At 40.5% G+C, this 20,188-nt stretch overlaps 1 protein-coding gene across 4 annotated transcripts in view; it reads right to left on the bottom strand.

The window, feature by feature from the left end:
• The window catches only part of KALRN (kalirin RhoGEF kinase), a gene marked incomplete at both ends in the record, with an annotated part of 640,695 nt that overhangs the window by 151,848 nt on the left and 468,659 nt on the right, over positions 1–20,188 (bottom strand). The gene's annotated exons all lie outside the window — the stretch shown is intronic.

Below are 20,188 nucleotides of genomic sequence, written 5' to 3'. Positions count from 1 at the left end.
TGTTCGAAGGTTCGTGACAAGTGCTAAAAAGAAAAAGAGAGCAAGGAAAGGGTATAGGAGGTCTGGTGTGCGGGGTGTGCGGTGGAGATGGTGGGGTATCTAGTGGTTTATATACGTATCTTCTGCAAGGATTTCCCAAACCCCACTACCTGAAAATTGAGTTTTTCTTACATGTGGCTGATGCACAGTATAGGTACCTCAATTACGGTATTTAACACCCTTGTATTTATATAGGGGCTATTTTACACATGGGTCACGCTCTGCAACTGGAATCCAGGTCCCTAGAGCTTTGGATCTTCAAACTCCAGCCCCCGGACATATTTTACACAGCCTCTGTTCACACAGTGTTTCCTAAACTGAGAGCTCTGCCCATAGAAGTCAGAATCTAATGCACCCTTGCTTCTCTTTTTTCCCCTTCAATGTTCTTTTTCCTATAACTTTTTCTCCTTATTTTTCTTTCCTGTTTGCAACAAAGGTTTTCTTAATGCTTTCATGAGAAGGTATCCTCGTAATTTCCCCTCCACTGATTACTTCTGAATGAGACTAACCTCTCATCAAGTAACTGGGGGCCAGTGGGATGGTGGGTGGTGGAAGCTGATTTCTTTATGGAACTCATTTGCAGAGAAAATAATATATTAAAGAAAACCTTTTGTGGTGTTTGAAAAATATGCCCACAAATTCTTTGATACTCCACCCTTCAGTGGTTGGTGGAGCTTAATTTCCCTCTGCCTGAGTGTTGCCTGGACTTACAGACTTGCTTCTAGTTAACAGAATATGGCAGAAGTGTTGATGTATGACTTCTGAAGCTAGGAGATAAAAAGCATAGCAGTTAGCTCCTTGCTCTCTCTCGGATCGTTGGCTTTGGCGGAAGTCAGCAACCATGTCATGAGGACACTTAAGAGAAAGGTCCACATGGTGAGGAACTGAGGCCTCCTGCCAACAGCCAGGTGAGGGAGCTCTCGTGGAAGTAGGGCTTCTAGCCCCAGTCAGACCTTCAGAGACTGCAGCTCTGGCTGACATCTTGACTGCAACCCCAGGAGAAACCCTGAGCCAGAGGCACCCATCTCAAAGTCACTCTTGGATTCCAGATCCGCAGAAACACTTAGATAATAAATGTTTGTTGTTTTAAGTAGCTAAGCTTTGAGGTAATTTGTTACACAGCAATAGAAATTGAGTGAGTTCTGTTCTGGTTCTACCACTGACATTGAGGAAGTCAATGAACCTTTCTAAGCCTTAGTTCTTCAGTTGTGGGTAAAGGAGATTTGGGTCAGAAGACTAAGGAGTGCCCGCCCTCAAATCCTATGTTCTCTGAACAGAACACTCTAGGAATAATGTAGTTTGTGTCAGCTATGTGTAAAATGTAACAACCTTGATCTCTCTGGGCTATTTCTGCAGATTCAGATAGCAAGGAGGTCATCAGCTGAACCCAAAGGTGCAAGCTACGTTCTGGGAGGTGATATTCATCTTAGAAAAGGATACATAAAAATTCCCACCAACAGAAGATTTTGTGCTTAGGAGGGGTCTAGAGAGGTCATATCCTTCACATGGGTGTGGTGCTTCACAACTGACAATGTGCTTTCGTGCATTATTTCATTTAATCCTCACAAATCTCCATTTTACAGATGGGGTTGAGGCTCAGAGTATTGGGAACCTCCTCAACATCAGGCAGTTGTTACGTTCCAGAGTTGAGACCTGAACCACAAATTCTTTGTCACTACATTCTACTTCACATTGCTCTCAGCTGCCTCCCTGATGATTTGACCACCTATTTGTTCTATTAAGCAGATTAAGGACATTGTCTGGCATGACACAACCCCTTCTACAAGAAGCTGCCCTGCTTAGCGCTGCTGACAGGGCAGGCCTTAGACAGCAACATCTTCTGTCACATAACTCCATTCCGTCCTGCACCCCCAGGTGACTGGACCAGAGCGGGCACCTGCCCATTGACAGCTACCCTAAAGGCTGACCAGGGATGTAGGACATGACCTGCAGTAAAAAGATGAGTGGGGGGGCTTCCCTGGTGGCGCAGTGGTTGAGAGTCCGCCTGCCGATGCAGGGGACACGGGTTCGTGCCCCGGTCCGGGAAGATCCCACATGCCACAGAGCGGCTGGGCCCGTGAGCCATGGCCGCTGAGCCTGCGCGTCCGGAGCCTGTGCTCCGCAACGGGAGAGGCCACAACAGTGAGAGGACCAAGTACCGCACAAAAAAAAAAAAAAAAAAAGGTGAGTGGGGCTAAGTGGATTCTCTTTTAAAAAATGTGAACTAGGAAATGGCAAGGGAATGACACACCTAACTGAGGGCAGTACAAGCATTTAGGAGGAGGAGAAAGGTCAGAGGGATCACAATGGGCCATAGGCAAGCCAAGGTTATGTGGGAACAGAAAATGGAGTAAGCAGAGGCGATAAGGTGAAGAAGAGATGTATATATCTATCTACCTACCTACCTACCTACCTATCTATCTGCCTATCTCTTGAGAAAAGAGAGATGGGGACAGGGTAAAGCAGACACGGGGAGAGGACCTTAAAGTGGAACCACAAATGAAGTCCCTACAACCATCTTAGATCTAGGACCATCCTACAGACCCAGGCTCCACAAGGTCCGAATCTACTGTGGCCACTAGGATTCGATTCCTATGAGAGTCCATCTCCCTCTTTGATTCCTGGTAATACTCACCTCTTTCTTGAGCTCTCTCTCTCTCTCGAGAGTTCTTTACCTTGCAACTAAATGAATTTAATTAGAGCTGGCATGGCTGATGGGAAATTTAATAAACAAAGCAGTGTGATTGTAAAATTCCAAGAATCATAAGGGTTTTCTAAGTCAAAACACACATACACAAAGAGCTCCATGGATTCTGACAATTAAACAACAAAAACACTTGTGACACCAAAACTGCTTGTACTTCATGGCAGCCAAGACACAGGACATGAACTCTACTCCCTCATAAGGACAAGCTGCGACTAGGAACTAACCAACTGTTTTTCAGTTTTAAAGAAATTGCTCCTAACTCTGCAAAAGAGGTGATAATCAGTCCAGAGCAATGCAAAGACCAACTAAGACATCTGTGTGTCCTAAGCTTTGCTGTGAGGGTTTGACTGGCAAACAATTAGGGAAGAGCCTTGTGAACCTTTAAACGGCACTTGGGATGGACATAAACCAGTGCCTCATCAAAGGCTGCATTTTGTTAAATGGTGCCCACTGAACAGACCTTGAACTACCAAAATACCAGCCTTCACAGCATCTGGACACAGTATAAAGAGTTTTGGACTAAAAGTGAAAGATCCTGGGTATGACTCTTAGCTCCATCACTTAGCAGCCATATTGCTTGGACAAGCAATTTCACCTTTCTAAGCCACAGTTACTCCATCTATACAACAAAATGCATGGACTAAATAAAAAATCATCAAGGTCCATTCCAGCTCTAAAACTGTGTTAGTGTAGTTCAAAGATTCTCACCCACTTGTGCTCAGTTAGCTGCTCACCATACACATGTGGTAACCATATTACCGTAGCATATCTATAAACCCCAAACAAACAAAAAAACCAGGACACATGGTCTGGCCACAGACCATGTCTCTTTAAAATCAGAATTGTTCCATAAACTATATGGATAGACCTGGGCCCATGGTGGCCTACACTGTTCTTCTAGAAGGACTTGAATGGGTGACTGAAAATAAAAGAGACTTCTTTGGGGACTTCCCTGGTGGTGCAATGGTTAAGAATCCACCTGCCAACACAGGGGACACGGGTTCGAGCCTTGGTCCAGGAAGATCCCACATGCCGCGAAGCAACTAAGCCCGTGCACCACAACTACTGAGCTTGCGCTCTAGAGCCCTCATGCCACAACTACTGAAGCCCGCGCGCCTAAAGCTCGTGCTCTGCAACAAGAGAAGCCACCACAATGAGAAGCCCGCGCACCACAACGAAGAGTAGCCCTCGCTCGCCGCAGCTGGAGGAAGCCTGTGCGCAGCAATGAAGACCCAACGCAGCCAAAAATAAATGAAAAATAAACTCCCCAAAAAACAGAGACTTCTTTGGATGGTTCATTTCTTATCTCACTTGCATTTAAAATAATTTAAGGTCAAATCTATAAAAATCTACACATCTTTGACCTCTTGCCCTTTTTCTTCCCTTACCTCCTTTAAAAAGAACCTGGAAAACTTAAGCCTTATCTAGCTTCTTTCTTTCAGTTTTCTTATAAAACACCAGTGGTCACACCCCCTTCTTTATTCAGCACCTCACTAGCCCCCTGGGCAGAGTATTTACTTCCCTTCCAGTTTTGTTTTGCACTAAGCCCTAAAGCATGCTGCTGGGGAGTGGGGTGTACAGGGCTGCAGCTGGTGCTGGGCCTCAATCAGATGGATGGGGAGCTGGTGGAAAAGGGGTTCATATAACTATGGTCATGCTCATCACTTAATGGAACAATGTTCAATGTTTTAAAACTTCCAGTCTTTCGCCTCTCAATTGGGAGAGGATTTGGAACTTTGACTGAAGGCTATTTCCCTCAGAGGATCAATGCATTTTAGAAAGGAGATCTATCAGTCCCCAAAAGGCACAGAAAGCCTAAATACAGGAGAGCAGTTTGTGCTGCATTTTAATATCCCTGAAACATGGTGGTAAGTAGATTCTTTCCTAAAACCCTCTAAGACCATCTGAGGATATTTCCTGAAATCCCCTTCTGACGGCTTCCCTCAGCTCCTCTTCATCAGCCACAGACCACTCCCTCACACTGTCTCTTTTTCTAAGAGTGACACACCCAGCCTCCAGGGCCTGCACACACTCTCAGGGTGGACTCTGCTGGCCCTCAGGACACTGTGTGACAGCACAATGGAGATGGTGTGGGAGCACTGGGCCAAGAGACAAGAGTCTGGGCAGCCATCTGGTTCTGCTCCTAAGTGGATGGAGATCTTGGGCAAGTCACTGGATCTTCCTGGGCCTGTTTACTTATCTCTAAATGAGAGCACTAGGTACATGAAAGATAGAAAAGCATTCCTGAGCTCTAACTTTGCGCTCTGATTCACAGCTTGCCCTTCACTGAATCTCGGGGTGGAGGTGCTGAGGACTCAGATTGCATGGGCGGCTGGTGAGCTGCTCCAGCCACTCTGAGCTCTTGGCCTTTTGGGGCCCTGACATTTGCTCAGCTTACATCTCCATGTTTATCTTTGACATTTTGTCTTTACAGAGCCCTTCTGAAAAAATTGAGGGAAAAGTCTGTCTCCCTCCCACTCCAGAGATAACATCGCTTAATTCCCATTTAAATTTCTCTTGCTACAAGTTCTTTTATGGAAAATTCTCTGCACTTCTTTTAGTGTCACCATGCCCCAGAATATCCAGCATTGCTTTAAGAACATATTCCAAATGTCAGCCAGCCGCTCTGCAACATGCATACATATCTTATTCCTCTGACCACAAACTACTACCCTTACTGACTTAACCAAGAGTAACAAATACCACTCCTGTCTCTGTCTTGCTCTTGCTCTCTGTCACACACACACACATACACTCCAGCAATTCAATGTCATTTTCCTTGGCTCCTACATCAAGGGCCCTCACAATCATCCCACTGTGTTGAAAGAAGGCAGTGTTGAGAGAAGGCACATCTTGAAATGTCAATCCATACAGTTTAAGGAAAACCCAACACAGTGTATTTGTATTGATACTTGTCAATAACCAAAATATTACTTAACCTAACGTGTTTGCCTTTTTGCTCTTGCTGTCAAAATCTGAAGACAAATTCACTCCCAACACCTCCAATGGGGACTCTGAAATTGCTCACAACCCCTTGTTCATTCCTTTTTTTATTCCTTCTCACATTATCCTCTTTTAAACCCTTTACATTCTTTTTAAGCAAACAAACTTCTCATCAACAGTAGAGAGTCTTGCTCACTACTTTCTGAGAGAATAGTGGTCCTAAAACAAGAATCTGCTCAACTTCCTTCTTTTCCTATTCCTCTCCTGCCTAGAGAACCAGCCTAAATCCGTGAGCATGCAACTTAAGGCCTCTCAGATCCAACCCCTCAATCTTTCCAACTCATCTGCTACCAAGACTGACCCTGGGCTCCAAGTCAAAGCTGTACTTGCTGATTCCCAAACATACCCAATATTTTCCCATTTCCCTCGCTTTTACTTATGAGGTTTTCTCAGTTTGGAATTGGTTCTACCTTCCCCTCCCCCTCTCATCTTCTGGAAGTGCTTTCCCACCTTCAAGCCCAGCTCAAAGGCAGCCTCATCCCCGAACCCTCCAAAAGCAGCTCCCACCCAGGTCATCACCATCAGCAGCTCCAAATAACCTCTTCCCTCACTCTCTAGCAGAATGCTATTTGTACCTCTATCATAGCAGGCACATCTTTGCCTTGGATATTTGTCTACATTCCTGTGTCTTTCATTGGATTGGAAATGCCTTAACAGTGGAGCCTATGTGGTTTCAAATTTTTTCTTATACAGAAAGGATTTTTGATTATTGTTGATTTAAATTTGCTGAACTGGATGGAAAGAGCTGTGCTCTGCTTCGTCACATTTTTTAAACGTCTACATTTTTGCTTCCTTCATATGAACTCTCTCATGTTAAATTTTAAAATTTCACATATTTTTTAGTGTTTTCATTAAAATCTCTCAAGTCTTTTTGGAAATAGGGCAGGTATATATTTTATTTTAAATGCCTTTTATTGGCTTATAATTTTGGAATTTGCACTGGGACTGGGCCATCAACAATTTTGAGGAAATTCCTCATAATTCTTTAAAAATTAATCCGTTTCAAAATACGTTTTAAATATTAAGGGGGGAAAATACAACTATCCTTTATGAGATATGGAAGGACTTAGGAGTTGTGAGTCTCAAGGATACTTCTGCTATACAGTAATATTCTTCTGTAGAAAATAAGCACAAAATGTGGAGGCGGGAATTAGAGAGAAGTACACTAGATTGCCACTTGTCATTTTTCTGATAATAAGAGATAGCATGGCAAAAAGACTTTTAGGTGCTCCCAAAGTCCATTCTGCCCTTATTTCTTAGTAATATACTAAGACTTATTTTTTGGAGGAGGAGGGTGTACATTGCTGCCCAGTAAAAGACTACATTCCCTGGGTTCCCTGGCAGCTAAAGTAGCCTTATTATCAAGCTTTGGCCAATGAGATGTAAGCCTGAGTGTTAGCTGCATCTAGTCTCTTTAATGTGAGAGGGATGACTCTTCTTCACTTTTGCCCAAACTCCTCCTTGGAACACTTGCCATCTTGGAGTATGAATTAGACAAAACCCTACAAATGGTGGAGGAATAAGCTAGAAGGAGACTGGGTACCTGATGAGTTTGTGGCTTCTCAGGCAGTCCTAGACTGCTTACATTTAGATGTCTGTTATGTGAGAGAAAAATAAACTTCTACCTTATTTAAGCCAGTCATTAGGAGCTTTTATATGTAGTTAAACCTTCTAATCCTAACCAATATAGATGATAGGATCTTATGAAGGTAGGAAGGGGAAGTTTGGAAATTTTTTTTATCTCCATGTTTTTCTATTCTGATCAGAAGAGAAAAGTAAATTCAAAAGTAGCTTGGATCAAAGAACCATTATCTCTTTGACAAAAGAAGACAGAGAGAGAGGGAAATGCCCTAGGACTAATTAGGAAAGCTCAGCTGACAGCAATGCCTGCAACACGGCTGCTCTGAAACCCCAGAGACCAGAACAGACTGCAACAGACTGGAGAGGCAAGTTTTCACACAGGCCATGCTGCAGCATTCTTGGAAAACTCAAGAACTGCTGGTTCAGGCAGAGCCCCAGAAATCTCTGCCTTAAAGAAAACATGAAAAACAAGCTGTAAGTCAGTGTAAGAAGTAAATACAGGGCGACCTAGAGTGATTGATGATGACTGAGGTTTTGTGAGAATATCTGTATATAAAACACATTCTTTTCAAATTTGCTTCATTTTATATATTTTAGTGTTCACAAGTTTAAAATTTACAAGAGTATTTACAAGTCTATAGTGTTAAAAAATCTTCTTCATGTGAAATATCCCTCTACCTGCCTAACTGACTATACAATCATGTACTGATTTTTTTTTTTAATTTAAATTCTTAGGAAGACTCTTTTTGATGTTTTCAACTTAAAAGACCCAAATAGTCCCCTGCCAGGAGCTACAAAAGTTGCAGGAAAGGTGCCAGTGATGGGATAATTAGCCTCTATAGGACTCGTCTTGAATTTCTAAACCTATTAAATAGTGACGAATATCAATCGACTCAGCTTTAACCCAAAAAAGGCAGTCCAGTACTTCTACCAGTCCTCTGCTTTACTAGCCTTTCTTCATATTGAATGAAAGCACTTCTTTTCATGTTTCCCCAAACCCAAAACTTCTAGAAGATTCTTGTCCTCTGAAGTTCACATAGCCAGCAGTAAAGTCTTGTACCCAATGTCACTTGCATGTATTTTCATACCTTTGTTTTTGCCAGCAAGTTCTGGTTACTCTGTGTTGTTCCGTGATGAACTGTAGCCCTGCAGCCTATGATCCCCTGCCTACCCGTGTGAATGCTGCCCTGGAAATAGCCTCTCCTGTGAATGTCTCTGTCCTCAGAGACTCTCCTGCATGGTTGTAAGTCTCAACACCCCTCCCAGCCTGATTTCATCTGACCTGCCCCAGTGTTCACTCCTACAACTTCCAACCATGGGAGCCTTTTCATCATTTATTTCTTTGGGCTCTGCTGCTCCTGCATCTGAACCTTAGCTTGGGCCATTCTGGAGGCATGAAAAATCCTTTCCTTTCCCTCATTTACTCTGAACAAGTTCGTCCTCTCTGGACTGTCCACAGTGACTGGAGGACACCTTCCCTACTGCTGCTTGGCTGTGAGGGCCATTTAGGAGATGATATGGCTTTCGGGCATAAATTACAGAATGCTAGGGTTTGAATGGGCCTTAGTGATTATGTGTGTACATGTTCATTTATCATTTAATATTTTGCTATTTCCCAAAAAGCACCTGGAGAGGCTTAGGTAAAATGTATATACATTAAAACATTTAAAATACACAGAGACTATCAAAAGCTATATATAGAGGGGGAATTCATAACTCCCTTATTTACACATAAGCAAACAGAGGCTCAGAGAGATGAAGCGATTTGCAAAGATAACAAAGTTGGGACTAGAAGCCCTTCCTTCTTTGGTGACTTTGGTTCCAGGCTGATGATTCCCCTTTCTACTCTAAGTTCCGTCATCATCTTGAGTGGCTTCGCTCCCTGCGGGCAGCCCCTCCAGCACCCTGGCCTTGGTTCTATCCATTGAGCCCCTCCTTCACTCCACTTCAGCCACCCCTCCCAAGGTCAGGCCATGGTCACCACTGTTGACTGCTCTGACTCCCATATCACTAAAGTAGACATATTCCTTTCTTTAAGGGCATTCTACAAATTTTGATATGTTGTATTTTTATTTTCATTCAATTCAACTAATTTTCCTTTTGGTTTCCACTTTGACCTGTGCGTTATTCAGCAGTGTGTTGTTTAGTTCCCAAATACCTGGAAAATTTCCAGAGGTCTTTCTATTTATTTCTAATTTAATTCCATTGTGGTCCAAGAACATACTTTATATGACTTGAATTCCTTTAAATGTATTGAAACTTATTTTATGGCCCGCAATATGATCTCTTGGTAAATAATCTGTGAGCATTTGAAAAGGATATGTATTCTATTATTGGGTGAGGTGTTCTATAAATGTCAATTAAATCAAGCTGGTTGATTGTTTTTCAAGTATTCTACATTCCTACTGATTTTCTATTTATCCTATCAATTACTGAAAGAGGAAGATTAAAATTTCCAATTGTAATTGTTGATTTGTCTATTTTTTCCTTGCAGTTTTATCAGTTTTTGCTTCATGTATTTTGAAGTTCTGTTATTATACACATAAAAGTTTAGGGTTGTCAGGTCTCCTTGATTATCATTATGAAAATCCATCTTTATCCTTGTAATATTATTTGCTCTGAAATCTACTTTGGCTGACAGTAATGTAGCCATTCTCTCTCTCTCTCTCTCTCTCTCTCTATATATATATATATATATATATTTTTTTTTGTAATATTGTTTGGATGATAAATCTTTTTAAAAATGTTTGGATGATAAATCTTTTTTAAAAAACCTATTTGTGGGCTTCCCTGGTGGCGCAGTGGTTGAGAATCTGCCTGCTAATGCAGGGGACACGGGTTGGAGCCCTGGTCTGGGAGGATCCCACATGCTGCGGAGCAACTAGGCCCGTGAGCCACAACTGCTGAGCCTGCGTGTCTGGAGCCTGTGCTCCGCAACAAGAGAGGCCGCGATAGTGAGAAGCCCGCGCACCGCAATGAAGAGTGGCCCCCGCTTGCCACAACTAGAGAAAGCCCTCGCACAGAAATGAAGACCCAACACAGCCAAAAATAAATAAGTAAATAAATAAAAAGCCAAGCATTTGAAGCCCTTAAAAAAAAAAAACCTATTTGTATATTTACAGTGCATTTCTTATTTTTTTATTTCGGTCTTATTTTTTTAAATCCAATCTGACAATCTCTGTCTTTAAATGGTTTAAACCATTAAAATTTACTGTGATTATGAATATGATTAGGTTTGAGTCTATTTTCTTGCTATTAGTTTTCTATTTTTCTTTTCTGTTCCTTGTTCCCTTTCCCCTCCTTTTCTGCCTTCTTTTGGATAACCTGAGAATGTTTTATGATTCCATTAAATCTCCTTTGTTGGCTTATGTCATAGACTGAATTGTGTACCTCCCAAATTCATGCTGAAGCCCCAACCCCCAATGTGACTGTATTTGAAGATAAGGCTTTATGGAGGTAATCAGGGTTAAATGAGGTCATAAGGGTGGGTCTCTAAGCCCGTAGAACAAGTGTCCTTATCAGAACTAGAAGGGACAACAGACCTCTCTTCATATGAGCATAGGGGAAAGGCCGTTTGAGGACACAGGGAGAAGGCAGCATCTACAAACGAGGAAGAGAGTCCTCACTGGAAACCGAATTTGCCAGCACCTTGATCATGGACTCCAGCCTCCAGAACTGTGAGAAAATCAATGTGTTGTTTATGCCACCCAGACTGTAGTATTTCTTATGGTAGCCCAAGCAGACTAAGACAGCTTATTGGCTATAACTCTTTGTTCTGTTACTTTGGTGGTTGTGTTAGGATTCTGGTATACATTTTTAACTTATCACAGTCTGCTTTCAAGTGATATTATACCACTTCTTGATCACATGAGACCCTTACAATAGTCATTCCATTTTCCCCTTCCTGGCCTTTATGCTATTATTGACGTATAGTTTACATTTACACACATTACAAGTCATACACACCATTGTTATTGCTTTTGTTTAAGCAATTCAATTATTTCCTTTAAAAAAATTCCTGGACTCTTCATCTTAATCTACTAATTCATTAAATATATGAGCTGCCTTCCAAATTATTGTGAATGATGGTTTTCCTAATGTTCCACCATTGCAAATGTAGATCTCCATTTTTCCAGCTTCCAGTAACACTCTCCTCTAACTTCAGCCCCCTTCCAAAGCCAATATGACATATTTTCCTTTTCTGTTGTTCTCATCTTTCTTTAAAAACATTTTGGTCTGGCAGTACCCCAATTCCAGGTAGCAATTTCTGTATTAGCTTTGCTGGAGTAATAAACATACCACACATAATAAGAATTTAAAGAACAAGAGAAATTAAATGATTACATCTTATCTGACAATAAAATTTCTATACCATCTTTCTATTGGTTAATATTTGGTGTACCTTTTTCCATTCCTTTATTTTCTGTATCATTGCTTTAGACTTGCATCTCTCTTAGACAGTGTATACCTGAATTTTGATTAATAGGGCCAAATGGAAAGTATTTGTATTTTAATTAATGTATTAAATTCATTTGCATTGATTGTGATTAATGATATACTTGGGCTTCTTTCTGACTTTTTGTTTATATTTTCAATTTGCCATGAATTTTCTGTTTCTTTTTTTACCTTTTCTCTCTCAAATTGTTTAAAATTGCTTTATTCTCCTTACTTTTCTCTACCAGTATTTAAATTATATATTCTATGTCTTTTCTCCCAGTGGCTATCCTTACATTACCCTTAAAAAAGTATATTTTTCTGGGACTTCCCTGGCGGTCCAGTGGTTAAGACTCCATGCTTCCACTGCGGGGGGCACAGGCCGGATCCCTGGTTGGGGAACTAAGATCCTGCATGCCACATGGTGCGGCCAGAAAAAAAAAAGTAGTTTTTTCTAACAAAGTCTAAGTTAATTCCTACTTCTATCCTGTTCTTAAGTCAGACAAGGATCTGAGTTTGCTTTACCCTCCCTCAGAATACTCCATTTTGTTTCAAATGGTTATTATTCATGTTATTTGTGCTCAGTATTAAATTATATTTACCATAGTATTTTAGTGTTCCTTTTAATTACAATATCTTTTTGCATCTAATTCCTCCCTCCTGGGTTCATTTTTCTTTTTGCAAAACAGTGAGGATTTATGAGTAGTAAAATGTCGAAGTTCTTGTATGTTGAAAATACACTTATTTCACCCTTACTCTTAAATTATAATTTTGCTAGGCCTAGAATTCTTGGTTACAAAGATTTTCCATTAGAACACTGATGCTCTTACCCATTCACTTTTAGTCTCTGTCATGGTGGGTGAGAAGCCTATTATCAAGCTGTTTGTTATTCCTTTTTAGGTAACCACTTCTTTCTTTCTCTTGACTTTAAGATTTTTTTTTTCTTTTTCTTGATGCTCTCTAGTTTCACTACAATGTTTCCACATTTCCTAATTTCTAGAAAATTCTGTTATCTATTTGAAAAATGTCTTTTTGCTATCCTTCCCACTCTATCCCAGAATTCTTATTAAAATTATTCTTTATCCCATCTCTTTTATCCCTCTGGTTGTACTCTAGGAGATTCTTCACTTTTGTTTTCTAAATCAGTAATACTCTCTTCATCAGTGTGCATTCTTGTTTTACAGTCACTTGTTTCTGTTTTATATATAGTATTCCTCCTTTACCTCTTGGAGGATTTTAAACATCCTTGTTTAAAGGCTCTCTCTCTTACTGCTCTTTATCTGTAAATCTTGTATATTACCCATGCATTTGCCATTTCTGGTGCTTTTCATTTCTTTTTTTTTTTTTTGCGGTACGTGGGCCTCTCACTGTTGTGGCCTCTCCCGTTGCGGAGCACAGGCTCTGGACGCGCAGGCTCAGCGGCCATGGCTCATGGGCTCAGTCGCTCCGCGGCCTGTGGGATCCTCCTGGACCGGGGCACGAACCCGTGTCCCCTGCATCGGCAGGCGGACCTTCAACCACTGCGCCACCAGGGAAGCCCCATGGTGCTTTTCATTTCTTTGTGCAGATCCCTATTTCCCTGTGATATCATTTCCTTCTACCTAAGGGATTCCCTTTAACATTTCTTGCAGTGTGGATCTGCTGGTGAATAATTGTTTTTCAACTTTTTTATATCAGAAAAAAAAATCTTTATTTTGCCTTCATTTTTGAGAGAGATTTTCACTGGGTATAGAATTCTAGGCTGACAGTTTTCTTTTCATTTTCATTACTCCACTCTGAGGCACCACTGTCTTTTTGCTTGCCTTGTTTTCAATGAGAAATATGCTGTCATTCTTATCTTTGTTCCTCTGAATATAGCATGTATGTTTTCCTCTGACTGCTTGTAGGATTTTCTATTTTATCACTGGTTTTGAGCAATGTAATTATGATATACCTTGGTGTAGTTTTCTTCTTAGCTCTTGTGCTTGGGATTTATTTGGATTCTCGGATCTATATGTTTACAGGCTTTATCAAGTTGGAAGAATTTTCAGCCATGATTGTTTTAAATAGTTTTATAGCCCCCTTTCCCTTTTGGGAACTCCAATTGCATGACTATTAGGATGCCTGAAAGTGTTCCACAGCTCACTGATACTCTGTTCGTTTAAAAAAAATTTATTTTCCTCTGTGTGTTTCATTTTGCATAGTTTCTATTACTATGCTTTCCAGTACACTTATGTTTTCTCCTGCAATGTCTCATCTACTGTTAATCCTATCCAGGTATTTTTCACCTCAGACATTGTAGTTTTCGCCTCTAGAAGTTCAACATTTTTTTTTTCTTTATGTCTTCCATGTCTCTCCTTAATTTTTTGAATGTATGGAACACTTAATAATAACTGTTTTTATGTCCATGTCTGCTCATTCTAACGTGTGTCAATTCTTGGTAAGTTTCAATAGAGTTTCTCCCTCTTTACGGGTCATATTTTCCTGCTTCTTTGCATGCCTAGTAATTTTTGATTGGATAGCAGGCATTGGGAATTACACCTTATTGGCTGCTCAAATTTTATGTATTCCTATAACTATTCTTGAGCTTTGTCCTGGCATGCAGTTAAGTTACTTTGAAAGTCTGATCCTTTTAAGACTTATTAGGCAGAACCAGAGCCTAGTTCTTCTAGGGCTTATTATTTTTCACTACTAAGGTGAGATCCTTCTGAGTTCTCAACTTGATGTCCTGAGAATTTCAGGGCAGTAAGCTAGGGTATTCATAGGGCTCACTTTGTTTCTTGTCTCTTGGGGATCACACTGTCCTTTGTTGTTTGATGTCCAGTGTCTTGAAAATTGTTTCCTATATTTTGTGTGGTTTTTGGTAGTTTCAGGCAGGTATATCTGGTCCTTGCTTCTCTATCTTGGTCAGAAGGAGAAGTCTCACATCTTGCTTCCTGACCACAACTTATTCTCCTTTATTTAATTACACTTACTATGACCTTTCTTTAACCCCATTGGGACCTCTAGCTCATGGTGCCCTCTACTATCTCCCAATCTGTTGATACTCTCCTTTCATCACTTTCCTTCCTATGCAGCTTGTATTCCATGATCCATTATTTCAGTAATGCTCTTGCTAATGTTCTCAATTCCCTTGCCCCTCTCTGCTCATTTAACCCAGCTGATTATATGGTAGAGGTTCAATATATTTTTTTAAATAAATAGATAAATAAATAAGAAAGTAGAGTATATATGTTAATTTCTGATAAACTCTGCCTATATTTCAAAGCTAAACATTAAAAACCACTGTTTTAGTACTACATCTCTTTTATCAATACAGATAATAATTACATATAAAATTAGGTTATCCCTTATATATAAATATCATTTTCCCAATTCTACATTATTTAGGATGGATGCTTGTTGATTTTTCTCAGTAAGAGTCATAGATTTCCAGGTTACAATTAAGCCAGTTATAGAAAAACAGAATGTTTAAGTATGAATGAAATTTAGAGATAAGTTCCTATTACTTTCCAATATTACAGATGAGATAACTGAGGTTTGGAGAAGATAGATGATTTGGCTAAAATGTTTTTCAAAGCTCATACAGCTAGCTGGTCAGTAGCAGAATGAGGAGCAAAACCAACTTTCCTGACTTCAACTTCCTTCCCATTGCAGTGCTATATTTTCTTGCCCAGGTCTGCTTGTATCCAATACCCTGTGTTTACAGACAATTTGAATGTGGTTTATAGTACAGCTTGCCCTGGCTTCCCAGTGAAACCATTAGCTGCTTAACGATGGAGTAACCATGTGATTTCTAGAATGAGGTCATGTAATCTTATAGCACTACTTATAATAGGAGCAACGTGGCACATGTGTCATGTTCTTGCACTTACATAAAACATCCTTTCAAACATTAGTCAGTGACTCTGCCACAAGGGATTCAATAAGTTCATATCCCTACTGTGTAACACTTTCTGTGTAGAGTCTGATGCCAGATACCAATAGAGAACTCTACAGGTTAGCATATAAATAATGTAATAAATTAAGCCCTAAGATATGAAAAAGCTCATGTCCCTCTAGACTCATCAGGACATTGTATCCTCAAAAACTGATTCCCGAAGTCTAGAAAAAGTTTCACAAGGAACAAGAAGCCTTTTAATCTTTATACTCTGATTGGTCACTGATGCACTGACCCCATATATATAGGGCCTAATAGTCAGGGATGGAGCCTAGTGAAAATTAGGCAGCGGGAGTAACAGATAGCAAACAATGACTTAAACATGAATAACATTATTTCAATGTATATGTTTGAAATTCACACACACGCACGCGCGCGCGCACACACACACACACACACACCTGTTGAGTAGACCAATATTTGAAATGGGTTAGAGCCAAAACGTACATTATTTGCCAATATGACTTGATGTTACTGCTAATGTAGTCGTTCTGATGTTCACCAAATATTTTTAGTTCTTTGCCTTCTGGACAAATATCTTGATCGGTTTGCTGGCCCCTGTTGGTTTTGTAGAGCCATATGACTAGTCCTGGCCATTGAAGTTGAGTCATTTCCAGGCTGGATCATTTAATTTTGGGTTAAAGTCCTTTAGAATTCTATTTCTGTCTGGGACAGTAATTGGCAACTTTAGAAGCTGATCCATCAGCTAGGGTCCCTGATTCCCTATGATGAATAGAGCCAACCCATTATGAATATGTAGTGTTAGCAAGAAATAAATCTTTGTTGTTCTAAGCCACAGTATTTTCAGAGTTGTTTGTTACCACAGCATAACCTAGCTTGTCCTGACAAAGACATCTGCTTTCATTCTCTTCTCTGAATAGAGAAGATATTGTCTTAGGAATAGATAGTGGTAGGAGTACAGGAACATTGAGAGAGTGGTAGGAAAGATAAAGTTAAGAAAGGGACACAGATGTAAAGGGGTCATTCTAAGACAAATATAGACATATACATATTAAATGCAATTTGGGAAGACATACTAGATTTTATTATTGTCGTTGTTACTACTACTACCATGATTATTTTTTTTATTATTAGTTTTTTAAACAACCAGAAGATTACAGCCATTACATGCTATGACTCATCCTTAGTGTTGGAGAGAGAAAGAGAGGGAGGAGAGATAATTGTAGCTTTTGGAATCTCTTAGGCTAAAGCAATAGTTATGCATCATACATAGTGTGAATTTTGTTTTTTGAGTATATTTTTTCTCTCCCATTTGGACTATACAATTCTTGTAGTTAAGGAGCATATTTTATTTTCCTTTTGTGTACTTTGGGAACAGCTCTAAAGCTCAGTAAAATCAAGCTGAAGCCCAGCTTCATTTGCCATCAGGGAACTGGCATCAGATCCCATTGTTGACCATCTCTTGGGCTGACTCACAACAGATGCATCAATTCTCACATTTTCATTCCCCGGAGCTTTAGGAATGTTTAACAAGAATCATGAGCATGGTGGTGGGGCAGGGCAGTGAGGAGAAGTGCATTTGCAATCAACAATGTGTTTGGAACTGTAGTCCTCCTCATTGGCGACTCACTCAGTGAAGCAAACCAAATGAGAGACATTTTTCAAATTTGATTTTTCATAACAATTGTTTCATTTTTTTTTAGACATGTGAGCTGTTGGGTTTATTCTCCTTTTTATTGCTCCTAGCCCTTGGCACTTTTCCTTTTTCAATCTTCCCATTTGCCATTCTTAATTAGAAATTATCTACAGAGCCCCAAAAGTCAAGTGATACATTTAAAAACTCATGGGTGGGTATAAACTCTGTCGAGAGAAGGGTCGGCATTTATCAGAATCCTTTGAATTGTCAGTGTTCAAACCACATGGTAGTTTCCCATACCTGGCTGTGCACCTGGGCTTCTGCTTGCTCCTTTGATTATGGCCTTGGAGATTCTTTGCTAACTTTTCAATTGCTTTCCTTGTTTATCAGTCCTGGCCCTCGATCTCAGATTTTAGCTTTGCTTATCATATGACACACAAACCTGTCTTCTACTCTTGCATTATCCTTAACTCAAGCAGCATGCTTCTTGTTTTTGCAAGTATGACATTATTCTGTGGAACTTCTTCCTACTCCCCAGTAGTACAATGGAGTATTTGCCTACCAGTCTGGTTGCATTAAAAATGGCCTGTATTTCTGCACACTAAAAAATTGCACTTGTTCTATACTATGCAATTGTACTCATGGTACCTACTATGTGTTTGACACCAGTATAGGCATGGGGATACAGCAGTGAGAAAAGCAGACAAGAATCCCTGCCCTCATGGAACTTATTCTGTAGCAATGACAAATCCAATTACTAGTATGATTTGACATGGATCCTATAAAACTATACTGGTTCTTTATCTAGCTAATGATCTACATCTACATGTAACTTTTAATGTTTTTGCATCCTGTAGTTTTAGTTTTAGTTCAAAATTAAACTTTTATCAGGATAGGCCAAAAGATGGTTGGCTCATACCAGGTATGGTCAGAAGCCCCGTCCTGAGCAAACGTGTTGATCCAAGAAAATAGAAAATAACCAAATGTCACATCTGATTTCTCATAGCCACATGGAGAATGTCATTTTGTTTGTCATGCATCAATCGGCTCCTGGACTAAAACCTGAGCTGCAATGAACTTATTCCATGCAGCCCTTTTCTAGAAGGGCTAACCAATGCCATTTGAGACTAATTTTTCTATATAGCTAAGGAAGACAACTCTCTGGACTTACTTTTACAATGTACCTCTCTAGAAATAAGGCTTTGCATTAGATGGGAAGGTATTACACAATGAATGGGAGGGTGTGTGTGTGTGTGTGTGTGTGTGAGTGTGTGTACATGTGTATATGTATGCATGCTAGTACCCTGAGCTCCCCTTTCATTTGGCTTCAACCAAAAACTTGTCTCTTGAGGGCAAACTGATGCAGCTGGGAGGAGAAAGCCAGCTTCTCCTTAACTCCCCAGTCTGCTGCCTAAGTTCTATGAGTCCAAAGTGGGGTTTGGGGAGAGGAAGCCACATTTACCTCACAACTGTGACTGAGCCATCTTCCTGCTGCCAGGGACTCAGATCTAGGTTGAACATATCTGTTACTTGGGCCCAAGGAACAGATTCTATATGAGTTAATATCTTAAGCCTCTAGTTTGAATTCCTGTGCCTCTTCACAGGGTCTCCCAGGGCCCCATGCTGTTTTTTGATAAAGAGAACTGGAATTCTTTCTGCCTTTGTACTGGTGACTGGGATTTGTCCTAAACAGGCATGATTGGGAACTATTCTTCCTGTTGCTGAACCTTTATCAAGCTAGACTTGAGGGGCCCTGCAGTCTGCTGGTAATCAGGTGAGGTAACCAAAGGGAATTCATAATTTAAGCCTATGAAAGACAAAACAAATACTGTACCATACTTCTCAGAATCTGCAAAGCCTCTTTGAGCTTCTAGAGATTTATGAACAGTTATTCCATGAACTCTTGGTTCCTGGACTCATTTTATACTTGGACCATACCTGTATTTATTTTCAAGAATCTCATCATGTGAACTTTGAGGGATGTCTGGTCACACCACAGGTGAAGTCCTCATCAGACTGGATGGAACCCAGATTCCTCTAACCTAGGCTAATACCATATCAGAAAGGCTCACTTGGACCCCTGGTGGAGGCTGGGGGAGTAGTCTGGGGCCCACTTGACTTCTGGGGCACATTCCTGGGCACCCTCTTGGCTCCATAGGAGGCATGAAGGCTGGGGGAGAGGCCATCTTACCTGAGAGCCCCTACCTGTTCCCTAGGTAAGACCACTCCTCCCCAGGTCTTCATGCTTTTCTGGGGAGTAATGAAGAGAAATTTCTAAGACCTGTGTGTGCTCCTCGCAGAACCCTCAACCCTTCCTCTCCTCCAAAACTCACAGCCATGTTACCACGATCTGCCTTGAGACCATCTGGCCTGATTTCACTAATCTCTGCATCTCCGATTAGGTCAGTCACCAGAACTCAGATCCTCCCCTCACTTCTTCCCTCATCCCCTGCACTACTTACATCCTTTGAAGCTATATTTTTTCCTCTATAGCATGTGTCATCATCTGTACTTTATATATTTTACTTATTTATTTGTCTGTATTCCCGTCAGAATGTAAGCTCCATGGGGGCAGGAATTCTTGTCTGGTTTGTTGTTGTCTAGGATAGCGCTTGGCACATAGTCGGTATTCAATAAACATTTGCTGAGTGAATAAATGATGTGATGGATATCTAGTATTTATTGAGGGTCACTAATTATTAATAATATTCATTCTCTTGTTTTTTGGATAAATGACCCTCTCATTGATCTCTGAGGATGTATTAGCTTTTCCCATAGTCTCCGATAATTAAGGGGACCCTTCAGAGCCCAAATCATTGCATTACTTTGGCCATAATCTTTGACAGCCTTCCCCCATGTCAAACATTTGCCAAAGGGACCAATGTGTCCAGTGTAAATATCGATGCTA

This window comes from Hyperoodon ampullatus (assembly GCF_949752795.1).
Source record: "Hyperoodon ampullatus genome assembly, chromosome: 5".
NCBI lineage: Eukaryota > Metazoa > Chordata > Mammalia > Artiodactyla > Ziphiidae > Hyperoodon > Hyperoodon ampullatus.
The sequence above is the reverse complement of the archived record's forward strand: the minus strand, read 5'-3'. Positions and strand labels throughout refer to the sequence as shown.